At 38.7% G+C, this 26,521-nt stretch overlaps 1 protein-coding gene across 2 annotated transcripts in view; it reads right to left on the reverse strand.

Annotated features, from left to right (window-relative positions):
• LOC130931784 (trinucleotide repeat-containing gene 6C protein-like) overlaps positions 1–23,680 on the reverse strand; it is a 95,392-nt gene extending 71,712 nt beyond the window's left edge. The window contains exon 1 of one of the 2 annotated variants that reach the window (XM_057860821.1): positions 23,490–23,680. The gene's annotated coding sequence lies outside the window, so the exon portion shown is untranslated. The remainder of the gene's footprint in view (positions 1–23,489) is intronic. The other variant, XM_057860823.1, reaches the window with a different exon arrangement.
• Positions 23,681–26,521: the final 2,841 nt, after the last annotated feature.

Consider the following 26,521-nt stretch of genomic DNA (forward strand, 5'->3'; position numbering starts at 1 on the left):
GGAATCATTGGAACATTATCACCATTGCATGTCTGTATACAAGAGATCTAACCATATCTTGTTAAAAAAAAAAAAAAAAAAAAAAAAGAGGAAACGTGTGACAGTCTACGTCCATCTAAATTCATTCGGACATCAAACATTCAGGTGTATTTTTGGGAGGACAGAAACTACAAAATTAGGAGTGGGAACCTCTTGGTACCTCACGGTGCGATACGATTTGCGATAGAAAGCTAACGATAACGATCTGACGATATAGCGATACAACAATTTTCGATACATTGGTCAGGAAATCATTCTAGGATATACTACATAAAACTAATAAACAGAAAAACAAGCTTCTGCTGTGAATTGGAATGAGTAACACTAGTAGAGGTCCAACTGAATGCTCTGGTTTTGAATGAACGAACGTTCCCAGTCTAAATGGATTGGGCGTCGAGCACCGTCAATGGCAGCTTTTTTTTTAATTTTTTTAAATTGACACCTTTTTAAAACGATATCTCGATTCTTGACAGGAGCATATCGATAACCTTTTGGAATACAAAGTATCACGATATATCATCATTTCGATATTTTGTCACACCCCTACTACAAATTGTCCGTGAATTCAAGTACAGTGGTACCTCTAGATACAAAGTTAATTCGTTCCAGGACCTTGTTTGTAAGTCGAAATGGTTGTATGTCGAGCAGGATTTTCTCATAAAAATACATTATAATTCCATTAATTTGTTCCACAGCCCAAAAACCTACAGTAAAACCTAAATAAATACTACTGGAACTATCCCAAATGGCAATTACACAAAACAAAACAAATAAATTATAAATAAAAAAAAAAATCTGAATTGTAATATAATAATTAGAGATGTCCCGATCGATCGGGATGCCAATCGATCAGGTCCAATCACGTCATTTTCAAAGTATAGGAATCGGCATAAAAATAGCGGCAATGCCTTTTTTAAATAAATATATATATACTGGACTGTCTCAGAAAATTAGAATACACAATATTCTAATTTTTTGAGACAGTCCTGTGTATATATACAGGACTGTCTCAGGAAATTAGAATACACAATATTCTAATTTCCTGAGACAGTCAAAAAATTAGTATTCTAATTTTCTGAGACAGTCCAGTATATATATATATATATATATATATATTTTTTTTTTTATTAAATCGTTTTCTAATTGTATTTAACGTTACAGACATAATATGTTTCACTCTTCCAGAGTCTTTAGTTTAGGCTTAAGGTAGGGTTATCAAATTTATCCTAATAACGGCCGTAATTAATTTTTTAAAAAATGCATCACGTTAAAATATTTAACACAATTAATGCATGCGTTGCACGACCCACTCACGCATTGTCGCGCTCAATCTGTAATGGCGCCGTTTTATCTATATAGAGAGATAAAAGGCAGCGTGAAGTGAGTAGAGTGAATTTTGGCAGCCTTTGGAGCCTTTTTTTAATTGGGTAAAACCTTACAATCCCTCTCCCTACGATTAGAAAAATCATGGGAAGCAATTTGGGGAAGCAAGGTAGCAAGTGATCTTTATCTTAACACCTTATGTTATTTGCCAACGCAGAGAAGATATATCAATTGGTAACACTACGCACAGTAATGGTTCCACTTCCCATTATGCATTTGGGCATGACTACAGTATCATTTACTGAAAGCTCAACAAATACTGGACTGTCTCAGAAAATTAGAATACACAATATTCTAATTTTCTGAGACAGTCCTGTATATTGTTCTATGTAAAGGACGTCAGCCAAGGTCGGCCCCCCACATTTTTACCACGCCAAATCTGGTCCCCTTTGCAAAAAGTTTGGACACCCCTGCTTTAAATGGTGGATTAATGTACAGGACTGTCTCAGAAAATTAGAATATTGTGTATTCTAATTTTCTGAGACAGTCCAGTAGACTAAATGGCAATATTTAGTCACAATATACAAAGTCACAAGTCTTTCTATCCCTCTCACAGAAAGAAAGTTAATAATGTAAATGCCATCTTGAGGATTTATTGTCATAATAAACAAATACAGTACTTATGTACAGTATGTTTAATTTACATATGCGTCCGAGTTTTATTCATTTTTTTCTTAATGCATTGCCAAAATGTATATGATCGGGAAAAATTATCGGGAATGATTGGAATTGAATCGGGAGCAAACAAAAGCAATCGGATCAGGAAATATCGGGATCGGCAGATACTCAAACTAAAACGATTGGGATCGGATCGAGAGCAAAAAAACATGATCGGAACAATCATAATAATATTAATTCCTGTAAAAATGTAACAAATCTGGTTCTAATGTGGCGGATGCGTTTCGCTTGCTGTACCTGAACGCACCGCGTGGCTTACGTCACAGAGAACGGTGTGGCAGAGATAGATTTTACTTTTCTTTTTAACATTCTGTTGTTGCTGGCGTCAACTGCGGCGGACACTAGGTGTGTTGTGTTGCACAAGTTCTGAAATAAATGATTAAAAACCTGACGAAGATGGCGATTTCTTTGGCTGTTACCACAATAAAAATTGTCACGTAAACTTTTAATGACAGGCGAACGGAGGTCGGATGAGGACCGTCAAGATCGTAGACTTTCTACGGACTTATTGTCGAGCCAGTTCACAAACGCCCGCACCACGCTCATATTTTTCCTTTTTTTTCACCACCTGCACTAACCTTCTTGGAACCCATGTTGATTTCTCTCACAAAAAAATCCACCGTGCGTTAGTCTACCGAGAAAACAAAGAAACTGCGGCGCTGCCACAAATCGTTGTATTTCGAGCATGTCTTTGGATGTAGAAACAAATGGCAAGTCAAATTTTACGTCAGATGTCAAAAAGATTCTATGTCGTAGCGATCGTATGTCGAGGTACCACTGTACATTGGAGTGACACTTGATTCCACACTGTCTTTTAAGAACTACATTAAAACAATGTGCAATACAGTGAAATTCAACCAGAACAATTTTATAATTTTTTGGGGAGCTGCTAGAATGTTTCTGCATTCAATGATTCAACCTTTTTCATTCCATGTTTGTAACATTAAAAAATACTTTATTGAGTCTTGAGAATTAAAAAAAAAAAAAAAAAAATGGCTTGTCTGATGCAGAAGGTTTTATTACACGGACGTCTAAGGACCAGGGCCTCCTCTAGAGGGGACTGTGAGGTACCACTCAGAAAAACAGCCTTTGGTCAAATTTTTATCTCTGTAAAGGCTGTAAGATCTGAATCAGTCTCCTTCATTACAAACCTTCAAAACTCACCTCAAGCAGTGGTTGAAAGTAAACCAGTCCTGTAACCAATAATTTTTAACTTCTTAGTAATTTATTGTGCGTTGCTGTGTTTTATTGTAACCTCTTGTTCTCTGTCTTGTGTTTTTCTATTTCGTTACCTGCCTAGGGACTGTGTATGTAAAATAGCCTTTTTGCTATAATCAGGCATATTTACGTCTTTTAGATGTGTCACAATAGATGTTCATTAATGTGCACTGTCCCAATCAAATAAATAGTAAATAAATAAATAAAGTGGCACATGAATAGGTAACAGGAATTAATCTGCTAATTTCCATAGCATTCATACATCCGCACAGAGCCCAAATCTGCACATAAACGCTACAGTGTCAACATAGAAGTAAACAATAATAAATAAATAATACGAGTAGTAGCCAACTAAATATTTTATAACAATATTAAATATTTATTTAGCATTGGCTTAAACTCCGTCCCCATTGATTTCAATTGGTTGGTGTATTTGGATGACATCAGGCTCAATTTAAAGGAATATATCGGTATAACCCATCAGCCCTTTCACACTGTAGTCACACTCTTGACAGTCTTGGCAGATATCCTGCGATATATATATGGCGGAAAACACAGACAAGGCTGAAAAAGCAGTTTCAGCTCTTGCATCCCTCTTTTAAAAAAGTGCTGTATTTTAAGCCAAAAGAATTGTTCTGTTTGGTAAAACAATATCTCTATATCCTGCCATAGCAGTTTTATGGAGCATTAAGCCCCCAACTACTTTCAATTTGTCCGTTTTACCCTGTACACCGCAGTTTACAGACACAGCGCAACCGCTTCTGTTGTAACCCAGCCATAAAAAGAATTATATTTATTATTTGAAATATCATTTTTAGCTTAGAATCATTAATTGATTTATAATACTTAGGTTAAAAAAAAAAAAGACTTTAAAAAATTATTCATTCGCAATTTTATAATTTTAAACAAATTAGGTCACAATGAAAAAAAATAGTGTCTGTAAATAGGTCACGGATATCTACTTCATAACTATCGCTTAATTGTATTTTTTTTTTTGTTATTGTCGCATTTTCCTTGATATTTTCGATGATAAATAATCGATCCAAAGAAAAATTGGAAGAAAAAAAAACATTTAAAAGGGTAAATATTTGAAAAAGAAAATCTCAGCCACTCCTTGATATCTGCAAATTCTGCATCGCGACCCTTGTTATATTACCGTGTTTCACCTATAAAATCCCCAACAAGTCCGGCTGTAGCCATTCACAGCTGTGTCTTGACACTCAGTGATACATGCTAGTTTTGGGATCGAAATAAGGTAAGTACGCAACAATATCTTGTTAAAATCCTGGTGTCTTTAATCATGCTCTCTCAGGCTCTCATCTCGAGTTAGGGTTTAGGGGTTTAATGTTTTTTTTTTAAATGCCCTCCTGCTGTTGTTGCTGACAAACCTTTGCATAACACTTGCAATTTTGGCAGTAACGCACAAATTAGGTATTTATCTGTAATATTTTAAACATTTGTGCTAATGTGAGCATTTACTTGGCGAAATGATTTACATGGTGCACGCTTAAATTTTCTACTTGTCACAAAATTTCAGGTTACCCACCACAGTTGGGTGTCTTCGGCAGGGACAATGCAACCATGAAGGTGTACTGTTATAGTGCAAGGGCCGTGTTACACAATTAACCATTGTATCGTGTTCACCTTGCTACTTCCAGCAGTGCGCCAATGTCTGGTCGAAACATATTGTGTGGAAATTGGTGTTGTGGTGACATCAAAAGGTTTACCCAATAGAAGAGAGAGTGTAGGAGTTAATTCAGTATATTAATTGGCCAACCAGTAGGTAAAGCTGTTAGACCCCGCACAAAATAAACAGTTCCACAAGACAGAAAATTCCTCGTGAGCAGCCATTAGCAGAAAGGAGGGACGGTTATAAAGGACGCCAAGCAATGAGCTCAGCGTTGTAGTGGAATTACACCCTTCCGTCAGAACAACAGGATTACAGCCGGGTGTCCCTCTTAAAACCTGAACCCCGTCGTGCCGCCAAAGGCAGGCAAAATGAAAACAACGCACACTCCAAGGGTGGCCTCATGACGGCCGGCAGAGAATCGGCAGGAAATGAGGAGGCATTAGAGAGGGAAGTCGGCATGCGCAAGGTGAAACCAGTGTCTGTTGACCTGTTTAATTCTGTCTTTTCTGCATTTGACAGGGTTGCTTCCGTTACATGCGAAGGAGAAGGGGGAGGGGTGCGAGACGGCAAGCGCTGGGCACGGCGCCAGGAATGCCAACGCTGCAGACCAAACAAGAGCACGGCGAACCTTTGGGAGAACGTTCACCAGCGACCGCATAAAGCAGCTGCAAAAGCAACGGCGCAATTCTGCTCACACAGAGAAAATGGACACTGAAGGCAAATGGTTTCACGCCATCTGCAGTATATTTCTACATTTGCATGTGCTGTTGCTAAACTATTTGTAAGGATTCATACTGGACAGATTCTTGGGAATAGTCAGCTGATTGGGCAAAAAAATACTGACTTCTGTAAAATAAGAGGATTCCAACAATCCAGACCCCTTGTGAGCCAAACTACAATTTCACAAATGCTTCAAGTTGCAAGTGGATTCTTACAGTCACCTTATGTCAACTTTGCAGATGCAACATCTTGAATGCAACATGACACAGAAGAAGAAAACCACGGTGGCCGCTAAAACCAAACCGCTAGGCAAGCAAGCTGTGCGTTCCTTGCAAAGAGGATTGGGCTAAAGTACTTGAAGCTATTTTCAGGGCGGACCACGTTAATGATTTCTGACAATGAGAAAAAGGAGAAAGCAATAATGCGCTCCAAACTGTTGGCCCAAGAGGATCTTGGAGAGACTCCTTGATGAGAAGTACATACAGTCGGAGACGTAGAAATTGAACAATAATAGGAATGTCCCGATCCGATCATGCGATCGAAAATTGCGCCATTTTTCAGAGGATCGGAATCGGGTGAAAAGGATCTGGTTTTTAATTTTAAAAATTCATTTATGTTTTTCTGCTTCATGCTCATACAGCCTCTCACTCTCCCTCCTGCTGTTTTTCTTGGTCAGCAGGCAGCTGGAGTTTGCTACTTAAAGTTAACGATGATTGACAGGTTTGTAGCTTTGTTCTGGCGAGTGATGGCTCTGTAGCACTTCGATCAAAGGCACAGATGTGACAATCATCGTTTAGTCAATCTTCATTGTCTAGAAGCTGTTCTTGGCAGCGTGAATGAATTTGTGTGGACTCACTCATATGAATTATATTAATGTTATGGAAAGTGATTAAAAGTATGGCGTTAAAGGGGAAAACGAGGCAAAATTAAAATCATGGAGTCTTTAATTATACCCTCGTGTGCTCTCACATCCAGGTACGGATTTGCTGTTTAATTTTTTCGTTTGTTTGTTTGTTTGTTTCTTTAAAGTGTCATCCTGTTAAAAAAAAATTTCCCCCAGAAAATTAATATTTTAAGCTTTCCAATTATGTATCACAGATGCATATAGGACAATTTTGAAATATGGCCAAATTGGGGGTCTCAGAGCGGAACTTCAAGTCACCTGAGTGTTTTCCGCCATATACTAGTATATTTTTACTTTTTAAGGGCTAAAAAGTAACAAAATAATACAGAAAAAAGTACAGTACATTAAAAGTACAGTACTGTAACATGTTGTAAGTTTTGTACAAATAAAAACTACACATGTGCCAGTGACCGGTTTCAATGTATACCCTGGTATTTAAACGTGACTGTTTCAAAACCGCAGAAATTTTTTTCCATTATACGGTTCCTAAGGTGTTAGCTATTTTTTATGTCCCAAAAATGCAGGGAGAAATCGCTCGCTTGAACCTCCAAGGCTCAACTCTCCCCCACCGGTTGTAGCTCAGGGTCAGTGAGTCAGCTGCGCTACACTTTGGCTGGAGGAGATGAAACTCCAGAAGCCCCACTCTCCCCATCGCAAAAAAAAAAAAAATGAAATCGCTGGTATGGGAATACTTTGGCTACAGAAAGGTGACAGACGGCCACGGCTTAGAGGTGGAGGGCCAACCGACATGTAAAACATGTTTGCGGAGGGTGGCTGCTGAGGAGGCAATTCCTCCAAAATGATTTCGCATTTAAACAAAATTAAAGGTTAGTAAACACTGTCATAAACGTTTCCCACCAGCTCCGAGAGTTAGCTCCAGCATGTTTAGTAGAGGTGGGAATCTTTGGGCATCTAACGATTCGATTACGATTCAGAGGCTCTGATTCGATTATAAATCAATTATTCTCGCACCCCCCCCCCTCCCCACCCTTTACTTTTTTGTCCACTAGTTCCAAAATTGTTCAAACATCCACTCAGGCTAAACAAACTACTATTTCAGTATCAAGTTAACTGCTAAAAAACAGTAAATAAAACACTCAAGTCCCCATTCTGTATCGGCAGCTTTAAACTAAATTCAATTAATTTAATGTTGTGAATCAACCGTTAAAGTTGTTAAAATTGCTCTCGGTATTTCATAATTTCCCTTCTGTCTACTTTCGACGGGAAAGTTTTAAAACTGTTTCATCATTTAAAGATAGATTCAAGTCAAGATTTTGCCGAATTTTTTTTTTTTTTTTTTTAAGATAAAAACTAATTAGGTTCGCTACAACAGAGCCTTCTGGAGAAGTCTACTGCTTTAAGATGGCGCCTGTTTACAAGCGCGGGAAAGTGTCTTTTCGCATCTAGTTCTTGGTATATTATCTAACACGGCCGTCGTCTGTCATTTCACATCTAGTTCTAGATATATGTGATATCTACCATAGCCGTATGTTTGTAGCAAGTAGCAACTGGGCGCTGTTTGTAGCGGCTGACGGCCGCAGTCAGGTATTATTGTTTTTTTGTTTTTTTTTATCTAGCGAGTGGCATGAGTTGAACATGATATTTACTCTCGGTCCGTTCCTCATTGCGTCCTGAAGACCGCGCTGACTGTGTTTTATCTCTGCTTTACCTGGTATAAATCAATAATCGGAATTTGGATGTTTGTGAATCGTTCTCAAATCTTCCACGGCCGAATCATGAATAATCTAAGAATCGGAAATTTCGCACGCCTCTAATGCTTAGTGTGTCTAGCTGTGGTAAAACGTGGTGTTTTTTTCTCTCCGGCAACTGTCTGTGTTGAGAAAGAGATTGTGTGTATAATGTGAACATGATACGAGTCATACACACTGCTTTTTATGGAAAATTATTCAATTTTTTTTTTGTTCTGATGGTAATATTGTTGAGCTGTGGCTTTACGCTCACCTAGAGGACTGCATTTATATTAATTTTATTTCGAATATTTCAGTCATTTTTTAAATTACTTTTTAAATTTTATTTTAACTTAACATTATACTTATGTTCCAATTTGCTAATACAGTATGTTTTTGAAAATAAAAATCCTTAAAAATCCTGTTCAGTGGGAAAAAAAAAAAATTTCACCCAAATATGTCAAAGTAACACATTTTAGAGCTGGAATTGCATGCCCGTGATACCGTGATATTTTTGCTTAAGGTTATCATACAGTCAGAATCTCACACCTGCACATGCCTAATAAAAACAACCAATGACAAAAATTACCCCCCCCCGTTATCGGCTCATGACTCGGTATCGGCAGATTCTCAAAATCACGTGACTCTGACTCAGATTCCGGTGCAAAAATATGCGATCGGGACAACCCTAAACAATACTTTCAAAGTTGTGATTGATCGCGCATCTATAATTTTCATTAGTTCAGTGTCAACAACATAAACTATGGGTGTGTCAAAAATATCCACAGCACAATGTGTCTTTTCAATTTCTCTAAATGGTATAGGATTGACACATGTCAGATATCACGATCATGGCTATACAATTGCCAAACAAATAAGAAGTATTTATTACTAATTTATAACACACTGCACAAGTTGGATAAAAAATAAAAACTTAAAAGTGATACCCAATATTTAAGCTTTAAATACAACTAAATGACAATATATTTATCATGGTTTTGTTCTGAAAAAAATTTTTTTTCATTCTTCAGTTACATGGTATTGTGATGTGTTGTACATGATTTCTTTCAATAGGGTGCTGCCTTGACTTGAAGGTGACTTTGCATGATTTATTTACATTTTATTTTCATTTTTCGATAAATTCTTCTTCGCATTTGCATTGAAAATGCCCAGAATGTACAAATAAACACAAAAATAACATGGAGGAAGAAAACCAAACAAAAAAATTGCTATCTGACAAAAATGGGTATTAGCTCATTAGTTGTCAATGGGTATTTTTAATAAATCAATCATTCTTTTTACAAACTACCACAGCACATACTGTGAACATACTGTGAACAATAGGGTTGGGCATCATTTGAATTTGAACGGTTCAAGTTCCAATTCCATATTTCGATTCCGGTTCCAAAGGATTCTCAATTTCGATTCTTTTAATTGGCAGGGTAAAAAAAATGCATAGTTTATATTAATTTCTTCTAGATTATATTTTAAATTATATGAACTTTCAATTAACTTTGCTATGAATTTCTCACAGGGCTATTTTTAACTTGTATTTAAATGTCAATCTTTCAACTTGAATATGATGAAGTTTCTTTCCACAGGAGTGCACTTTGACAAGGATGTTTATTTTTTAAAAGCTCACAGAGAAAAGATTTACACATATTCTTTTGCCCATGTTTTAGCGTGTCTTATGCTGCAGGCATTTATTGTATTGCATCGTTTGTTTTAGGTGGTACATAAGATTTCAAAACTATTGACCCAATGCCTGCCCGTAGGAGGCTCGGCTTCATTTAGTAATAGTCAGTCGAAGACAGCACACGCTGTGCCCCAGGCCGGATTTAAGCTTGGATTTAAAAAAAAAAGTACCAAAACTGTACCGCATACAAAGAGGAAGGATTGTCTCAGGAGTGATTTGTTCCAGGATTCAAGGTAATTATTATATTTTTCATACCTTGCATGCATTTTGAAACGTGAATACAATGGGGGAAAACTAGCTGCTAAGGCCGCCATATTGGATTTTCCACTAGCGTTATACTTAATACTTCCAAATATTTACGTAACATGAATGGTACCTGCTCGTTCGTTTTATTTTTATTTTATTTTTTTTACCTCTAACCAAGAATCTTGTAAGAAAACCCATTTTGTATGTGTGTGCTTTAGTTTATTGCTGCGATGCTAAGTGCGAAGCTTGCCAGAGCAACACTCTACTCCCTTCACAGCAGTGTGAGAACCGGAGTGTTAGTCACGGATCCCATCGATGCTCAATGACCAACCCTAGTGAATACTGTACATTTCTCTAGCAGTGAAAGAGTTAAGCAAGCGACAGACTTGGGTGCTAAGAACTGTGATACTTCGAGGTAAACTTCATTGGATTGCCTTCACCAACACGACTGAATTCAGCTAAAGAATGATAATTTAACCAATAAAAACTTTGCTTTTGAGAGAAAACCTTGATTTAGCTACATGCGGGGGGATAAAATATAATTTGTCTCTCACTAATGACACTAAGCTAGCAGCAAACATGGTTACGACAGTGACTTTGGGGCTAAAGGATTCATGTTTTGGATACCTCAGACTTCTAAAGAGACAAATCACTTCCACTGACAAATAGAAAACAAACCAGCTATATCAGTATTGGTTGAAAATGATACAGGCAAAAGGAATATTAAGTCAATTTTGAATGTACAAGACCGTAATGATCTGCTTTCAACAGCAAGCAAGGTCATCATGCTCATTTAGGACTCAATGAACCATCTGATCGCTGACACCAAAACTGAGGAAGACTGGCAGCATGCCCCTTAGCCCTGCACTGCAGGACTGACCTAAGCTCCAAAGTAATTTGAGCATTTAGAGGTCAGTTATTTGTTATAGAGGGCCCCTCGGCGCCTCTTTGTGAACATAAACTACCTCTTTTACATGTTTGGGGGGCTGACGGGGCCCCGTGACCTAGCCTCCTAACACCAATATGTTTTATACAATTCCATTCCCTGTTGCTGCCACTTGCCTGCTGACTGAAATCTTAAATTAGGAACTTCAACATATTAGCAAATCAGCTCTGTAGGGGGTGTGAGCTTTGTGATGATGTCTGCAAAATTGACTGGAGAAACTCTGCCTTCATAGAACGCCCGCCACGAGAGGGCCAAGTGTGAGCAGTCTCACCACCATGGCAAGGGAACCCTCAATGGTCCACCACAGCGTCACAGCCTACAAACGCTGAGGAAGAAAAGGGCAATAACTAGGCTGTGCGCTGCAGTGCATGTGCAAATGTAAACCAAAATATTTTGGCTATTCCACCAAAAATAATATTCATAATATTTTTGGAGAAAAATGAGGAAAAAAAAGCAGGTGAAAACACACATAATATATTTATCTAAATTAAAATATATACTTGAAAGATGCCCTGGTGCATGACATCAAGGGTTAGCCTAACCCTAACCCTGTCTCACAGGTCGGAGGTCATGAGTTCAAATACAGGCTGTGGCCTTCCTGTGTGGAGCAGTGTCGTTTTTGTCAACAATGACGATGACGAAAATATTTTGTCAACGAACACTTTTTTCATGACGATGATGAACTAAAAGCGTGTTTTGGAAGACTAAAACATAACAAGCCTAATGCCAGTTTTGTCAGACGAGACGAGAGCGAGACGAATATGCGCAATAGTTTCTGTCACAGTGATCATCACACACTAAATGTAACTCCTTGCGTTAGCATAGCATTCGCGTTAGTGAGTGTCCTCTTTAACTCTTGGACATTTTTTTTTTTGCTCGTGGCGTACAGGTGGGTATAATTAATTACCTTGGTCTTTCTGAAAGAAAGAACAAGGTTATGTTATTCTACAACTTTATTATTATTATTACCTTGGTCTTTCCAAAGGAAAGAACAAGGTTATGTTATTCTACAACTTTATTATTATTATTATTACCTTGGTCTTTCCAAGGGAAAGAACAAGGTTATGTTGTTGTACAACTTTATTGTACTTTTTATTATTATTACCTTGGTCTTTCTGAAAGAAAGAACAAGGTTATGTTATTCTACAACTTTATTATTATTATTATGCAATGGTTTCTCCGCGTTTTTTCGGCGCGCCGCGCAGCCCGAACCGTACCACCGATCGGCACCGTTCAAGTATCGACACGACCGGAATTTTCGCGCGACGATGGGAATTTTTCAAACGACCCCGAAAAATTTTTCGTTCGCCCGTAAACGGCGATTTTCCGATTTTTTACAACTTTTTCAAAACGCTACTTGTCCTACAATTTTTGACCAAATCACATAATTTGGACATCAAAAATTCCGGGACGGTGGGGGGCATAAAGATTGTATACAGAATTTAGAAAAAATTTACGGTTCTCCGGATATTTGCCAAAAACTATCCCATTCATTTCCAATGGGAAAAGTTCCCTTTCACTTTTAATAGTATTTCCAATGGACTTTACATTGCATTGATGCCATTGACGGCCATGCATGTCGAATCTATTGATGCCAATGTACTTGGATTCATTTGACTATATGGATGTCGATGCCATTGACGGCCATGGACGTCCAAAATTTTTCCCATTCATTTTCAATGGGGAAAAAACTAAATTTCCCCAAATCAACAGAAAATGACCAGATATTAATAGGACGTATACCCCAAACGTCCCCAACTCCATTGACGCTTATGGGGGGTGCTGCCATTGACGTCCATGGACGTCCAAAATTTTTCCCATTCATTTTCAATGGGGAAAAAACTACATTTCCCCAAATCATCAGAAAATGACCAGTTATCAATAGTACGTCTCCCCCAAACGTTCCGAACTCCATTGACGCTTATAGGGGGTGCTGCCATTGACGTCCATGGACGTCCAAAAATTTTCCCATTCATTTTCAATGGGGAAAAAACTAAATTTCCCCAAATCAACAGAAAATGACCAGATATTAATAGGACGTATACCCCAAACGTCCCCAACTCCATTGACGCTTATGGGGGGTGCTGCCATTGACGTCCATGGACGTCCAAAAATTTTCCCATTCATTTTCAATGGGAATTTTTTTTTTTTCCCCAAATCAACAGAAAATGACTAGATATCATTAGGACGTGTCCCCCAAATGTCCCCGATTGCATTGCCGCTTATGGAGGGTGATGCCATTGACGTTCATGGACGTCCAAACTTCCCATTAAATCCCAATGGCATTTCTTCATGTTTGTTCATTCTATTGATGCCAATGTACTTGGATTCCATTGACGCTTATGTAAGTTGATACCATTGACGTCCATGGACGTCCAAAATTTTTCCCATTCATTTTCAATGGGAAATTTTTTTTTTCCCCAAATCAACAGAAAATGACTAGACATCATTAGGACGTGTCCCCCAAATGTCCCCGATTGCATTGCTGCTTATGGAGGGTGATGCCATTGACGTTCATGGACGTCCAAACTTCCCATTCATTTCCAATGGCATTTCTTCATGTTTGTTCATTCTATTGATGCCAATGTACTTGGATTCCATTGACGCTTATGTAAGTTGATACCATTGACGTCCATGGACGTCCAAAATTTTTCCCATTCATTTTCAATGGGAATTTTTTTTTTTTCCCCAAATCAACAAAAAATGACCAGATATCAATAGGACGTGTCCCCCAAATGTCCCCGATTGGATTGGCGCTTATGGAGGGTGATGCCATTGACGTCCATGGACGTCCAAACTTCCCATTCATTTCCAATGGCATTTCTTCATGTTTGTTCATTCTATTGATGCCAATGTACTTGGATTCCATTGACGCTTATGTAAGTTGATACCATTGACGTCCATGGACGTCCAAAATTTTTCCCATTCATTTTTAATGGGAATTTTTTTTTTTTCCCCAAATCAACAAAAAATGACCAGATATCAATAGGACGTGTCCCCCAAACTTCTCCAATTCCATTGACGCTTATGAAGGGTGCCGCCATTGACGGCCATGGACGTCCAATTCTCCCAATCTTTTCTAATGGCTTTTACTTTGTTTAGTGCCATTGACTGGCATTATGGTCCATTCTATTGATAGACCTGAGTGGGGCTAAGATTTGTATCTCCACAGAGGAAAGACCAAGGTGTAATTTCTCCCGAAATTGCAGTTTCTAGTTATTATTATTATTATTATTCAATAATTGTCGACGTTTTTTTCGGCGCGCCGTGCAGCCCGAACCGTACCTCCGATCGGTACCGTTCAAGTATCGGCACAACCGGAATTTTCGCGCGACGATGGGAATTTTTCAAACGGACCCGAAAAATTTTCCGTTTGCCCGTAAACGGCAATTTTCCGGAAAAAAAAAAAAGTTTCAAAATGTATCTAGTCCTACAATTTTTGACCAAATCGCATAATTTGGGCATCAAAAATTCCGGGACATTGAGGGGCATAAAAGTTGTATACAGAATTTGGCAAAAATTTACGGTTCCCCGGAAATTTGCCAAAAACTATCCCATTCATTTCGAATGGGAAAAGTCCCATTCACTTTCAATAGTATTCCAATGGACTTTACATTGCATTGATGCCATTGACGGCCATGCATGTCGAATCTATTGATGCCAATGTACTTGGATTCATTTGACTATATGGATGTCGATGCCATTGACGGCCATGGACGTCCAAAATTTTTCCCATTCATTTTCAATGGGGAAAAAACTAAATTTCCCCAAATCAACAGAAAATGACCAGATATTAATAGGACGTATACCCCAAACGTCCCCAACTCCATTGACGCTTATGGGGGGTGCTGCCATTGACGTCCATGGACGTCCAAAATTTTTCCCATTCATTTTCAATGGGGAAAAAACTAAATTTCCCCAAATCATCAGAAAATGACCAGTTATCAATAGTACGTCTCCCCCAAACGTTCCGAACTCCATTGACGCTTATAGGGGGTGCTGCCATTGACGTCCATGGACGTCCAAAAATTTTCCCATTCATTTTCAATGGGGAAAAAACTAAATTTCCCCAAATCAACAGAAAATGACCAGATATTAATAGGACGTATACCCCAAACGTCCCCAACTCCATTGACGCTTATGGGGGGTGCTGCCATTGACGTCCATGGACGTCCAAAAATTTTCCCATTCATTTTCAATGGGAATTTTTTTTTTTTCCCCAAATCAACAGAAAATGACTAGATATCATTAGGACGTGTCCCCCAAATGTCCCCGATTGCATTGCCGCTTATGGAGGGTGATGCCATTGACGTTCATGGACGTCCAAACTTCCCATTAAATCCCAATGGCATTTCTTCATGTTTGTTCATTCTATTGATGCCAATGTACTTGGATTCCATTGACGCTTATGTAAGTTGATACCATTGACGTCCATGGACGTCCAAAATTTTTCCCATTCATTTTCAATGGGAAATTTTTTTTTTTCCCCAAATCAACAGAAAATGACTAGACATCATTAGGACGTGTCCCCCAAATGTCCCCGATTGCATTGCTGCTTATGGAGGGTGATGCCATTGACGTTCATGGACGTCCAAACTTCCCATTCATTTCCAATGGCATTTCTTCATGTTTGTTCATTCTATTGATGCCAATGTACTTGGATTCCATTGACGCTTATGTAAGTTGATACCATTGACGTCCATGGACGTCCAAAATTTTTCCCATTCATTTTCAATGGGAATTTTTTTTTTTTCCCCATATCAACAAAAAATGACCAGATATCAATAGGACGTGTCCCCCAAATGTCCCCGATTGGATTGGCGCTTATGGAGGGTGATGCCATTGACGTCCATGGACGTCCAAACTTCCCATTCATTTCCAATGGCATTTCTTCATATTTGTTCATTCTATTGATGCCAATGTACTTGGATTCCATTGACGCTTATGTAAGTTGATACCATTGACGTCCATGGACGTCCAAAATTTTTCCCATTCATTTTCAATGGGAATTTTTTTTTTTTCCCCAAATCAACAAAAAATGACCAGATATCAATAGGACGTGTCCCCCAAACTTCTCCAATTCCATTGACGCTTATGAAGGGTGCCGCCATTGACGGCCATGGACGTCCAATTCTCCCAATCTTTTCTAATGGCTTTTACTTTGTTTAGTGCCATTGACTGGCATTATGGTCCATTCTATTGATAGACCTGAGTGGGGCTAAGATTTGTATCTCCACAGAGGAAAGACCAAGGTGTAATTTCTCCCGAAATTGCAGTTTCTAGTTATTATTATTATTATTATGCAATGGTTTCTCCGCGTTTTTTCGGCGCGCCGCGCAGCCCGAACCGTACCACCGATTGGCACCGTTCAAGTATCGACACGACCGGAATTTTCGCGCGACGATGGGAATTTTTCAAACGACCCCAAAAAATTTTCCGATCGCCCGTAAACGGCGATTTTCCGATTTTTAAAAAATTTTTCAAAACGCTACTTGTCCTACAATTTTTGACCAAATCACATAATTTGGACATCAAAAATTCCGGGACGGTGGGGGGCATAAAGATTGTATACAGAATTTGGAAAAAATTTATGGTTCCCCGGATATTTGCCAAAAACTATCCCATTCATTTCTAATGGGAAAATTTCCCATTCTTTTCAATGGGATTTCCAATGGAATTTACATTACATTGATGCCATTGACGGCCATGCATGTCGAATCTATTGATACCAATGTACTTGGATTCAATTGACTATATGGATGTCGATGCCATTGACGGCCATGGACGTCCAAAATTTTTCCCATTCATTTTCAATGGGGAAAAAACTACATTTCCCCAAATCAACAGAAAATGACTAGATATCAATAGGACGTGTCCCCCAAACGTCCCCAACTCCATTGAGGCTTATAGGGGGTGCTGCCATTGTCGTCCATGGACGTCCAAAATTTTTCCCATTCATTTTCAATGGGGAAAAAACTAAATTTCCCCAAATCAACAGAAAATGACCAGATATTAACAGGACGTATACCCCAAACGTCCCCAACTCCATTGACGCTTATGGGGGGTGCTGCCATTGACGTCCATGGACGTCCAAAAATTTTCCCATTCATTTTCAATGGGAAATTTTTTTTTTTCCCCAAATCAACAGAAAATGACTAGATATCATTAGGACGTGTCCCCCAAATGTCCCCGATTGCATTGCCGCTTATGGAGGGTGATTCCATTGACGTCCATGGACGTCCAAACTTCCCATTCATTTCCAATGGCATTTCTTCATGTTTGTTCATTCTATTGATGCCAATGTACTTGGATTCCATTGACGCTTATGTAAGTTGATACCATTGACGTCCATGGATGTCCAAAATTTTTCCCATTCATTTTCAATGGGAAATTTTTTTTTTTCCCCAAATCAACAGAAAATGACTAGATATCATTAGGACGTGTCCCCCAAATGTCCCCGATTGGATTGCTGCTTATGGAGGGTGATGCCATTGACGTTCATGGACGTCCAAACTTCCCATTGATTTCCAATGGCATTTCTTCATGTTTGTTCATTCTATTGATGCCAATGTACTTGGATTCCATTGACGCTTATGTAAGTTGATACCATTGACGTCCATGGACGTCCAAAATTTTTCCCATTCATTTTCAATGGGAATTTTTTTTTTTTCCCCAAATCAACAGAAAATGACTAGATATCATTAGGACGTGTCCCCCAAATGTCCCCGATTGCATTGCCGCTTATGGAGGGTGATGCCATTGACGTTCATGGACGTCCAAACTTCCCATTAAATCCCAATGGCATTTCTTCATGTATGTTCATTCTATTGATGCCAATGTACTTGGATTCCATTGACGCTTATGTAAGTTGATACCATTGACGTCCATGGACGTCCAAAATTTTTCCCATTCATTTTCAATGGGAAATTTTTTTTTTTCCCCAAATCAACAGAAAATGACTAGATATAAATAGGACGTGTCCCCCAAATGTCCCCGATTGCATTGCTGCTTATGGAGGGTGATGCCATTGACGTTCACGGACGTCCAAACTTCCCATTCATTTCCAATGTCATTTCTTCATGTTTGTTCATTCTATTGATGCCAATGTACTTGGATTCCATTGACGCTTATGTAAGTTGATACCATTGATGTCCATGGACGTCCAAAATTTTTCGCATCATTTTCAATGGGAATTTTTTTTTTTCCCCAAATAAACAGGAAATGACTAGATATCAATAGGACGTGTCCCCCAAATGTCCCCGATTGCATTGCCTCTTATGGAGGGTGATGCCATTGACGTCCACGGACGTCCAAACTTCCCATTCATTTCCAATGGCATTTCTTCATGTTTGTTCATTCTATTGATGCCAATGTACTTGGTATCCATTGACGCTTATGTAAGTTGATACCATTGACGTCCATGGACGTCCAAAATTTTTCCCATTCATTTTCAATGGGAATTTTTTTTTTTCCCCAAATCAACAAAAAATGACCAGATATCAATAGGACGTGTCGCCCAAACTTCTCCAATTCCATTGACGCTTATGAAGGGTGCCGCCATTGACGGCCATGGACGTCCAATTCTCCCAATCTTTTCTAATGGCTTTTACTTTGTTTAGTGCCATTGACTGGCATTATGGTCCATTCTATTGATAGACCTGAGTGGGGCTAAGATTTGTATCTCCACAGAGGAAAGACCAAGGTGTAATTTCTCCCGAAATTGCAGTTTCTAGTTATTATTATTATGCAATGGTTTCTCCGCGTTTTTTCGGCGCGCCGCACAGCCCGAACCGTACCACCGATCGGCACCGTTCAAGTATCGACACGACCGGAATTTTCGCGCGACGATGGGAATTTTTCAAACGACCCCGAAAAATTTTTCGTTCGCCCGTAAACGGCGATTTTCCGATTTTTTACAACTTTTTCAAAACGCTACTTGTCCTACAATTTTTGACCAAATCACATAATTTGGACATCAAAAATTCCGGGACGGTGGGGGGCATAAAGATTGTATACAGAATTTGGAAAAAATTTACGGTTCTCCGGATATTTGCCAAAAACTATCCCATTCATTTCCAATGGGAAAAGTTCCCATTCACTTTCAATAGTATTTCCAATGGACTTTACATTGCATTGATGCCATTGACGGCCATGCATGTCGAATCTATTGATGCCAATGTACTTGGATTCATTTGACTATATGGATGTCGATGCCATTGACGGCCATGGACGTCCAAAATTTTTCCCATTCATTTTCAATGGGGAAAAAACTAAATTTCTCCAAATCAACAGAAAATGACCAGATATTAATAGGACGTATACCCCAAACGTCCCCAACTCCATTGACGCTTATGGGGGGTGCTGCCATTGACGTCCATGGACGTCCAAAATTTTTCCCATTCATTTTCAATGGGGAAAAAACTAAATTTCCCCAAATCATCAGAAAATGACCAGTTATTAATAGGACGTATACCCCAAACGTCCCCAACTCCATTGACGCTTATGGGGGGTGCTGCCATTGACGTCCATGGACGTCCAAAAATTTTCCCATTCATTTTCAATGGGAATTTTTTTTTTCCCCCCAAATCAACAGAAAATGACTAGATATCATTAGGACGTGTCCCCCAAATGTCCCCGATTGCATTGCCGCTTATGGAGGGTGATGCCATTGACGTTCATGGACGTCCAAACTTCCCATTAAATCCCAATGGCATTTCTTCATGTTTGTTCATTCTATTGATGCCAATGTACTTGGATTCCATTGACGCTTATGTAAGTTGATACCATTGACGTCCATGGACGTCCAAAATTTTTCCCATTCATTTTCAATGGGAAATTTTTTTTTTTCCCCAAATCAACAGAAAATGACTAGACATCATTAGGACGTGTCCCCCAAATGTCCCCGATTGCATTGCTGCTTATGGAGGGTGATGCCATTGACGTTCATGGACGTCCAAACTTCCCATTCATTTCCAATGGCATTTCTTCATGTTTGTTCATTCTATTGATGCCAATGTACTTGGATTCCATTGACGCTTATGTAAGTTGATACCATTGACGTCCATGGACGTCCAAAATTTTTCCCATTCATTTTCAATCGGAATTTTTTTTTTTTCCCCAAATCAACAAAAAATGACCAGATATCAATAGGACGTGTCCCCCAAATGTCCCCGATTGGATTGGCGCTTATGGAGGGTGATGCCATTGACGTCCATGGACGTCCAAACTTCCCATTCATTTCCAATGGCATTTCTTCATGTTTGTTCATTCTATTGATGCCAATGTACTTGGATTCCATTGACGCTTATGTAAGTTGATACCATTGACGTCCATGGACGTCCAAAATTTTTCCCATTCATTTTCAATGGGAATTTTTTTTTTTTCCCCAAATCAACAAAAAATGACCAGATATCAATAGGACGTGTCCCCCAAACTTCTCCAATTCCATTGACGCTTATGAAGGGTGCCGCCATTGACGGCCATGGACGTCCAATTCTCCCAATCTTTTCTAATGGCTTTTACTTTGTTTAGTGCCATTGACTGGCATTATGGTCCATTCTATTGATAGACCTGAGTGGGGCTAAGATTTGTATCTCCACAGAGGAAAGACCAAGGTGTAATTTCTCCCGAAATTGCAGTTTCTAGTTGAAAATAATGTACTGTTTTCCTGCCGTGTGTGTGTACAATCACTAAGTTTGCGCTGTCCTTGTAGACGCTACAATTTGTGCTTGTCTGTCAATGTTCATTCGAAATAGATGGAAACCTTTATTTATTTATTTTTGGAGTATTTTTTTTTAAATTTGCAGATGAAAACATAGTTAGTAAATGTTAATAAAACTAGAAAAAGATAAACACATTTTGAGATGACTAAAATATGACAAAGACTAATAATTATTATCGTCCAAAAGACTAAGACTAAGACCAAAATTAAAAGGGCTGCCAAAAACAGCAATGGTGTGGAGTTTACATGTTCTCTCAATGTATGTGGGGGCTTTCTCTGGTCATTCCGGTTTTCTCATACATTTCAAAAACATGCAATGTTAGAATCTTAGCTCTAGTGTTCCTTAGTTGAGTTTTCATGGTCTCCCCATGTTTGAGTGGATATTACTTTGTGAGGGTAGCACTCTATCATCATGGTTCGCAAGTAAGTTGAACTCTGGGCATCTGACTGTGTAGCCCACTACTTCACCATGATGGCGATTTAAACCGAAGCACCGGACTATTACGGCAAAAACCAGAGAAACTTCAAGAGCCAAGCATTAGTTTAAAAAAAAAAAAGACAGCCATGCCACAAAGAGGGCACAAAACTTTATCAGAGCAGTCAAGCAACAACAAAACACATTTTTCCAAACATTCCCACTGGCAGACAATACAGGAGCTACTATGCATATGACCATAAACATCTTGAATCCGTCTGGTTAACATATCTTTTGTTTAATTTCTAGCAGTGCCTTTCTATAGTTTACATCACAGACCTAATAAAGTCATGTTTCTATCGAATAGACGTGCTGATAACCGGTTTTAAGGTATACTGTGGTATGAAAACGTCACTGCTTCAAATCCGCAAAAATTTTCCGTCATATCGTTCCTAAGGTATTAGCTATTTGTTATGCACCATAAATGCAGGGACAAATCCCTCGCTTGCAGCTGAAAGGCTCAACTCACCTCCATCGGTTGTTGCTCAGTGTCAGTGAGTCAGCTGTGCTACACGATGGCTGGGGGAAGTGAAACTCCTAAACTTTTTCCCTCCATCGAACAAAACAAAATCATTGGTATGGGAATACTTCCGCTACAAAAAAAGTTACAGACAGTCGCGGCTTGGAGGAGAAGGGCCAACCATGTTTGCGGAGGGTGGCTGCCGAGGAGGCAATACCTCCAACATGATTTTGCATTCAAACAATATTACTATTATTATCGCAAAAACTATAATGAACGTTTCCCACCAGGTACGAGTTAACTCCAGCGTGTTTAGTGTGCCTAGCGGTGGTAAAACATGGTGTTTTTTTCTCTCTGGCAACTGTATTGAGAAAGAGAGTGTGTGTATAATGTAAACATGATACGAGTCATACACACGTGCTTTTCATGGAAAATAAATAAATTATTTTGGTTCTGATGGTAATAATGTTGAGCTGTTGCTGCTGGTTTAAACTCACCTTAAAGACTGCGGGGGGGAAAAAAAAAAATATATATATATATATATAAATATATACGTATATATATAAAACTTATTTTCACTTAACATTATTCTTATGTTCCAATTTGCGAATATGTTTTGAAAAATAAAAATCCTGTTCAATGGGAATTTTTTCCCCCCTTTTTTTTTTTTTTAGAGCATTTTAGAGCTTTAATTGCAATACCGTGATACCATGAAACCTTGATATTTTTGCATATGGTTATCATATATCATATATGTATCATACTGGCACCTGCCTATGATCAAATAACTCATTTTACAATGTAAATTACAGTATATATATATAAAAAAAAAATCCAAAAAAGCCAAAGCGAAAATCTTCTTGACTGCAAGGGAGAAGTGCGAACCACTAGTCAACACTCTGCCAGTTTTTAAATTAGTTCCAGAAAATTGGACAATTACAGAGAGAATAAGGGCCTGGCACTGTGGGTTAATTGGTTAAAGCGGCTGTCTTGTAACCAGGAGAACAAACGTCAGAATCCCTGCAGTGCCCTTCAGTCATGAGCTTAGTAAAGTACAATACAGCTGCCCATGGGAGAAGTGTTTTGGGAATGTTTCTGCGTACTTGGACAACATGCAAAACTCCACACGCCTAAGATTCAAACCAATGCTTCTTTACTGGAGAAGGAGTTGCTTTACCATGAAGCCAACCACTGGTCCATCATGCTGCCGGTTTTTCCAAATATTACAGTTATGAAGCGTGAAACTGGAAGCAACCACGAGGAGAACATGAGACTTGAACAGGGAATCTACCAACTGTTACCCCTCAAGCACCGATTTCAAACTGGTAGCAATACTTACAAAAAAGTCAAAGCAGAGTGTTATTACAGCTGCATAAAATGCACGTGAACACAAGGTGTCCTTGAATCATATGAACTTGTACAGCTTAGTCCCGGTTAGCCAGCAGCTAACAACAAGGTTGGCCGTCCGATGAGCTAACAGAGCTCGGAATAATCCCCGATATGTCTCTTAAAAAGGCGCTCATTTTGACTTGATGTCAAAAGTGGGCTGCACTGGAAACATTCTTGCATGACTCGCGGGCGATCTGACGTGTTCGCCGTCGGAATTCCACATTTTGGACGGGCGAAAAGCGTCGTGTGGAGAGAGACGACTCGCAAATCGAGTTGGAGGAGAGAAAAAGTCCTACCGTCGAAGCTTTCAATCGTCCTTTCGCGTTCTTGTCCACGTCGTCGTCGTCGGCGGCGGCGGTAGAGCCTGTGCAGCCATTTTGAAGTAAGTGACCGACCAGCGCAGCTCCACACTTGAAGCTGGGGGGAGGGGCGGAGCTTCGTCGCGCACGTGACCTTCAATAACAAAACAAACTCTCTGGTCCCACTTGCCAAGACTCCACCCCCACCACCCAGACGTTGCCATGACAACTGCAGCCCCCTTCACCAGTCTCCTCTCCGGGGGATGCGCTTGTAGCCGGCGCGTACTTGTCGACCCCCTTTTTTTTTTTCTTTTCTTTTTTTTTTTTTTAACACAACTGGTTGAGTGCGCATGCGCGTGGTACGTGCCGAAGCAACTTGAGCTCGTCAGATAAACACTAGCGCGTGTCACCTGCGCAACACGAGACGTGCGGGAGCAATTTTGACCAACAGAGGACGCTATTCTGTGGAGTTTTTTTTTTGAGGATGCAATATGTAAAACATATTTATGTTTTCTTTCTGTTTACTTTTCTGGGGAGGAGGGGGTTGAGATTTTTTTGGTATGTATGTATGTATTTTATTTTATTTTTTTCAAATTTCAGAGGCATATTTTTCATTAACCCTTTTTAGGACAAGTGAATATGTTTGGTAGTGATAATAATAATAATAATAATAATAAACGTTAACTAGGACAAGTGACTCTTTTTGGTAGTAATAATAATAACAATAATAATAATAATTTATAGCCACATAAAGACCTAGCCTACACTGACATGGACGTCACAATCAAAGTAAAGCTCCCAACATATTATCGCCGTATATTTTTTTGCCATCCACTTTTTCAGCGCGGCGTGCAGCCCACACATTCTCACCGTTTAAAACTTCAAAAATTTGCAGGATTTCGTCCTCCTAATATTTATGGTTGCAGCCCCATTCTTTTCCAATGGCAAAAAAATTTAAAAGCTCAAAATCTCGTTCTACATTTAAAAAAATCTAATTCACATAATTTACACACCGAAAACTTATGGAATCTTGGACCACAAAAGCTGCATACAGTTTTTGCTAAAAAAAAAAAAAAAAAAAAAAAAAAAAAAATTGACATAAATAACCCAATTAAATTGAAAAAAAAAAAAAAAAAAAAAAATTGATATCAATAGGAATTGACCCGAAAAAGCCCCAAACTCTTCAGATAGTGACCAATGAACATACTCTGCCCTAAAATCAACAGGAAATGGTCCAAAATATAGTAAAGTGACCCGGAATACCCCAACATGAGCAGAAAGTGACCGAAATAAACGGGAAGTGATCTGCAATTACCCTAAAATTAACAAGGAAGTAACCCCAAATTAATTGATCGCCCGTTATTGACAACCGTAGACATCCAATTCTTTTCAACCCATAGGACTTGCTGTGAATGCTTAACTCTCAGTGCCATTGACGATGTGAGACGTCCAATCCATTGTGACTGGGAGGAGCGCTCAGTGCCCCAAAATTAATACTCATGAAAGAACAAAGCATTCCCATGTAATTTCTCCAGAAACTGCATTTTGTAGTGAATAAATAAAATTATGAATCAATAACACAATTCAAAAACATAAAAGCAGAAATACACCCCCGACACTTTAAAATGGATCCCTTTTTATTGTTTTCAATGCGTGTTCGATTAAGGGTAAGGACATGTTATAATTTCACCAGAAAAGTTCACACGAGAGACATTTTTCCCAGATGAATGCAAATGTATGCAGGAACTTTCCCTCCTACTTCATGCCCCATTAATCACACGGCACCCTAGATTTATCTTTTGATACTTTGGAGTGGGGTACTCATGAACCACTAAGCATACCCTACAAGAATGGCAATACACCTGCTTTAACTCAGGGATGAAAGTGTGTGTGTGGGGGGGTCAAACCACCTAAAATCACAGAAAAATAAATAAATAAATAACAGGTTTTACACATGCATTTGGCTACTGCATTACAATTGCTGTAACAAGGCATACATGAGAAACTGACTTTCATTCAAAATTATATTTTAAAATAACGACTTAAATGACTTACATTATGTACAGTGAAATGGAATATATTTTGAAGATAACACAAAGAATGACTTTTTTATTTTTTATTTTTTTTTATACGTAGCCCAACAGGTAAATGAACAAATAAAAGTCCAAAGTGCACGTAAACTATACTGCGAAATGTATCACATTTGAGACAAGCATTTTTCGACCACATTGCAGTAAAAAAATGTTTAAAACCTTATTGTGTTCAATCTCACTTTAATTATACAGTATTTGTTTGACCACGAGAACTGCATGTAATGCATAATGTATAATCTGTGATACAAATTACAGAACATATAGATACAAATTAATTTAAAAAAATGTTCTAAATCTTTCAAATTGAAAAAAAATCTGAATTCTCTGTTCATTATTTCTGGGATCAGGCATTATAGGGTATTAACATGATGATCTGATCCTCCCCATCAGAGAAAATAATTGAAATAAGTCTCTTCAACGCTTTCCTTTCTCTTAAAGATCTGATCAATTTTCCGTTGCATTGCCCTTTTGTTTAGTCACAGTAATTCAGCAAGCTTGTTATTTTTTGTATTTTTTGTGCACAGGTATAAAAAATAGTCGGCAAAACCCTGGACAAAATTAACTGTCCTCGTGTAGTCATTTCATTTATATCGGACATTATTATCAAGTAGTACGTCATGTATCAGCCTATGGGGAATCGACTTAATTAGTTGCGCACTCCCCACAGTACACGTTTTTGTTGACGAATATTTTCCTGGGCTAAATTTTGTTCCATGGAAGCATATTTATTACTTTGGATAATTCAAAGGAGCTATTGAGAAGTATGTTGGAATTGGAGGTGGAGTGCCGTCCTCTTCACAAAATGATGATTTTCCCAAATGTACAATTCAAGGTAATGCTTGGCAATGTTGTGTACATAGTTATTAGATCAAGAATCGAGAAAGATGCATATTACGTTACAATTGTAATAAATTATACAAAAATATGGGCCCCTTG

The sequence above is a fragment of the Corythoichthys intestinalis genome, chromosome 16 (assembly GCF_030265065.1).
Source record: "Corythoichthys intestinalis isolate RoL2023-P3 chromosome 16, ASM3026506v1, whole genome shotgun sequence".
In the NCBI taxonomy this organism is placed as follows: Eukaryota; Metazoa; Chordata; class Actinopteri; order Syngnathiformes; family Syngnathidae; genus Corythoichthys; species Corythoichthys intestinalis.